Below are 5,514 nucleotides of genomic sequence, written 5' to 3' on the forward strand. Positions count from 1 at the left end.
AAAATTACAGTACAATATTAAACAGTCCGCAGTTGTAGAAAAGGGCAATCCATTCTGTCAGAAAAGATACTATGAGAACTTTTTGTTTTAGAAATATTTTATCTTTCTTAATAGGTAAAAATACATTTTAAGTTACAAGGTTGCATTTAAACCCTATAGCATCATTAAATTGCAAGTCAGTAATTTCTGCCATTGTTCAGCAAAAAAATGTGGCATCCAGCCCACAACACTTACTAACGAAATACATGTAACTTAATTCTACAGTAAATGCAAAAGCCTTCATATTTAGTGGGGAGAATCACAACTACAACGTTTCAGCAAAACCAAATTAGAAATAAAAACCAATATACCTAAAGCTCCATATTCATTTCTGTATTTAATGCTGATCTGGATTCCAAAGATACCATAAAGAAAATACATCATACACTTAAAATCAATTGACAATAAAGCATTTAAAAGACATTCTCCAGTATATAAGTATATAGATATATATCCCATATCACATTTAAACACCTATTTGTATGTTCTTGTGGTCTGTTGCATAATAATATGTGCTGTTAGATGCTTTAATTATTCCAAGCCAGCAACAGTTATATTTCAGAAGGAAATGAAATTTCAACTGTTGTGTAATCATTACCGCAAGGCTTAATGTTGTCTGTAACAGAAACAACATTTGTGCAGGTTTTTTGTAGAAAGGTAAGTGGAGGCAGGGAATTACAAAGCTAACTTTTTTTTCCCCAGATTGAGTTACATTAAAAATTCAGTTTTGTGTTCTCTTTTTCCAGAAAATTGTGAATGTCTGGATAAATGTAAAATCTGCATGACTGGGATGAAAGGTATCCAAAACCGGATTACAAAGTTGAACATAATTTAAGCAAATACATATGCAATTCAAAAGTCAGAGGAACACTTGGCACGCCACCTCAAATACCCAACATGTCTGTCCTTTCATTTGAAGGACATTTACTCCTCTATCATGTGTATGATTATTAATTATTCAAAAATGTTACAAAAGACTTTTCCACTCTTCTTTATGCAGCAGCTTAAACAAGGACAGAGACTTATTTCTAGCTAATAATTTGTAAAACATTTGAAACTTTCATTTGCTTTTATGAAGGAAGCAGTAATTACAGTATTTTCAGATGTTCGTGTAGAAATCTGATATTTGTTATTAATATATTTTCTTTGTTAAATACTTACTTCAAAATACCCTTATATCAGGCACAGAGTATGAATTTCTCTTCACAGCTTTTGAAAAAGAAAACTTTTTACTAGGAAGCTAAATATATGAACTAGCCACACTAAAACCCCTTTATTCTGCTTTTCTGACATGTTACTCATCTGTAACAAAATATCTTTTACTTTCTATTAAGATGTATTACTTTATTATTAAAGTATTTTCTTCTGTTCTCATCTTGAATACAATACAGTAAGTCCAGCATAAGATTTGACTTCGCATGAATTAGAAGATTGTTATTTTGAGAGAAAATTTTTAAGCCTATAGTCACTTTGCAACTAGGGGTCAACAGAAGTCATTGAACTTTTCATATACTAACTAGTACCTATTATTATAGCCCATATTCCCCATGAACACCTCAAATTTCCTCTAAATTATATTAAAGGCAATAATGACTTCATTTAAATAAGTAAGGGTAGAAAGCTAAGGGAAAATAAAGCATTTATCCAACTTTCTGATGGCTGGGTAGATTTATAGATAGGCTTACGTTTTCACAGAGAAGTCATGCCTAGAGCGTATCTTTGTCAGTTAACAACTACACAATTTTAAAAGTAAGTGCCTAAACCAGGAGAAAACACAATACTTCTGCTGGGGGCTAAAAGAACATGCATGACTCTTCTCTCAGCTTTTTTTTTTGTTGATGGAATCCACAAAACAGGTAACAGGTATTGAGAAATACTATCGTTTCTATGAAGAAAGTATTAAGGTGTTTTAAGACAAAAATCAAGGTTTGACAGTGGGGAGCTTTGGTACAAGGAAACCGCCCATTTTGGAGCACGGCGTATAGCTGTATCCAAACCAACTTGCCATGAGCCCCTGAGCGCAGCCTGGCAGAGGCAGCTCTGTTTGTCAGGTGAGACAATTTACTCCACCAAATAGAGCTGGATGCCTGCATCTCGCTACTGCCACAGCCGAGCGGTTTTCATTAGCCAAGCTAGTGCAGGTGGATAGATGCTGCGCTGCAAACTTCCTCCAAAGTTTTGTCAACATGTTTTCAAAGTGATTCACCAGGATTTTAGCAGCATTTTTGACAGCTTGAAGCATGCAGTCTTGGGACTGATCAAGGGAAGCTCACTGAATGAATGATAAACCTTTTCCATACAAGAAGGAGTGAACTTGAGGGAAGGGTAAAGAACTGTAAACAGACAGATTGCTGTGACCACCTTTGAGCCAGAATCTCACACGATGCCGTATGGCTAACTCGTGCTGGTGACAGTACAGAGACATGCTCTCACAGCTTTAGTCCAGCCTATCCCTTCTTGACAGCATTACAGCTCTCAGGAAGGCTGTTCTTGTGGAAAGGTCGTGGAATGAGTACAGAAGTACATGCAACAGTTGAAGAAGTGGAGCCTGATGGAAGGCACATTCAAGCAAGCTACTGAGAGCCTGAAGAAAATCAAGTTTTCTGAAAGCAGAAGTCAGCTGAGAGAAAGAATGTGCTCTGGCCTCATCAGAGAATTTTTAGAATGAAACGTCTGGCTCACTGACAGCATGACTCTTAGCACATATTTATACGAAGAAATAGAGAAACAGAACTTCGCTTTCATGTGTACCGCTAACATGGCAGGAATGCTGGTAGTATTGCAGCCCATTTACAACCCAAGAAAGCAAGAATATATACTGGTCTTGAGGGTGGTGGTAGGTTTTTTTTTTTTTCCTTAAACCAGTAAATTATTTCTTCTGCTACAAAAGCCTCAGAACATTATTTAGAAGCTGACAACCACAAGACCCTCAGTAGGCTCCAAAAAAGGACAGCAGATTAGAGTTCCATGGTGTCAAAAGATCCCAAAATTGGGTGTCCCTTTGTCCATTTCATACTCAAACAAGAGCAAGTAATCTTTTTTACCCTTGAATAATCCTACCATTATCAGCTGCAAAGGAGAATTGGCTACATATTTCAGAAGTGTTTCAGAATATCTCAGGTGATGGGCAGGAGTTAATTGTCTAACATTGAATTAGATGCTCCCAAGTCCTCAGAAGATCCACTGACACAAGGTGTCTCCAGCCAGAGCTTTCTAAAGAAACTAGTATTTGCCAGTTTAACAAGGAATACACCCAAGGGTGGCCTAGAGAAGTTCAACAATCTTGCAAAAAAATGTTACAACACTGCTTGCATCAGTTTCCACTAAAACTAACAGATAAATATAGTTGGAACATTGTGTTGTCTTCTGAACCTTGAGAATGGGAGGTGTCAGAAGTAGCCATAAGGTCTCCACCTAAATGAAGGTGAGGGCACTGCCAATAACATTTGCCTGTAGTCTGAAGCAGAGATGCATCTGCTTGCCTGCACTACACTTGAAAAGTTCATTTCCCTGAAAGGGTAAGTGCTCTATATAAACGCTTGCATGCCTTATGAAATCTGCAGAATATGTCAGGACTAAATAACGTCACAAACAGTGCCACAGCCATGTCTACAAAATGTAAGTTACTCAACTCTTCAGTGAACTAAAGGACAAGTATGCCACTAGTATTTGTTGATCTGAAGTCACGTAGGCACTTATTCACACAGAATGTCTGTCCAACAACAAAAAGTCACACGTTGCAGGAAGTGCAAGATAGCAAACATCAAGATTCACTGATAATTTTCCATTCAGAAAAGCCTGCCTATTTTTCTTTGGCTACCTCTCAAAAAGGTTCTGGCTTGTTGCTGTAAATCCTGTCCAGTTCCATCTAAGTTGATACTAATAAGATAAGAAACATCTGTTCACTTACATATCTCAGCAACCTGTCCTGTAAAGAAATCTTGCTTAGAACAGCACAACTAAGATGGTCTAATATGAGCCCCTTAATATTGCATAGTGCTGAAGAAGCCCATTTCAGCAGAAGGTTACTTAGCATACATGCATAATAGTCTGTCTACCGGAATAGATGCAAAGGTAGCATGTCAAATTACTGTTACATGACCACCAGTACGAATTTAATCTTGGTTCTCTGAGGCTGACAGGAAAAAAAAGTCTGCAAGTTCCCTGTAGAATTGTTCTCCCTATTATCCAAGGAAAAAGACAAAGCTGCAGAGCAGACAGGGTTCTGAGTATCCTTTTGGCTTGCAGGTTTTGAATGACCACAGCTCAATTAACATTGACATTCGAGGTAGGCATTCAGTTCCTTGCAAATGTCACACATCTCCCATGTGGTTTCAGCCTGTCTATTGAAATTCATTCTGCAAGGCGCTTCGGCAAACTTCTAACACACATCACAGTCTCTCTCATCAGCATTAAGGCAGATACTTTTCATGATCACCACTTTATTATTTTACTCTTGAGAATTGCTTTCACTTCATACCTATGAACAAAAAGGGTCTGAAACTGCATGACAGACCAGATTCAAGAAAACCTGTTGATGCTGACTCATTTAATACATTTTTAGGCACTTAGTAGTTTAAATCCATTGTCTAACAAGCAACTCATTTCTTTATATATTAAGAGATATGGCCAGCATGCATTCTCACATGGCAGCCACAGACACTAAGGAAGAACTGAAAGACAGCTGATTCCACCCTGTTTCACCCTCAGTAAATTCAGTACCTTTCTTGATACAAGGCCCAGCTTCAACAGGCATTCCATCTACAAAAAAATCAGTCCTGATTCAAGTCATCTGCAGAATTTCTGTGGACAAGTAGCTAATAAAAAAAAACCTCTCATGTATGACATTGCTTAATATCACATAAGTCTGAGACTTCACTCTTATTCAGGAGTTTTCCAGTCTCTATAATTAGATTTATTCATATCCCTGCAGTACCAGTGCTCTAAAAGCCTATGGTCTAGCAGTTTGGTGCCCAGGCCATCTGAGAACACAGTGAAGCTCAGGAATTTAACTAGTCACTTAAACAGCCATAACTACAAGATAAACTGATGCATTTAGAATTCAAGGCTACCAAACCTAATTAGTATATTTATGAGGAGACGGGGAGAACATCCAAGTTAAGTTTAATGCTAAGATCACCGCTTCAGTTTTAATACATCACTAAAAATCCACTTGGAGACCGATACCCACTTTAAGAGGGTATATTACTTGCTTTTGCTGCACTATACTGACATGTCTTGTTCAAAGAGAAGGGGTGCACCTGTTGATGAATATCAAGAGTGATAATAGCTTTGGATCTTCTGCCAAGGTTTTAGATTTGCTCAGTATGATTCTACAATGTATTTAAATTATTACTTGAGGTAAAGAAAAATCCTCACAGTCCCACTATTTTATATACTACCCTAAGTTTAAAACATTATCTTCTTTTAAACCAACTACATTCTTCTAAAACAGTAAGCGCACAGTGACAGGCA

This window comes from Strix uralensis, chromosome 18, assembly GCF_047716275.1.
Source record: "Strix uralensis isolate ZFMK-TIS-50842 chromosome 18, bStrUra1, whole genome shotgun sequence".
Lineage (NCBI taxonomy): Eukaryota > Metazoa > Chordata > Aves > Strigiformes > Strigidae > Strix > Strix uralensis.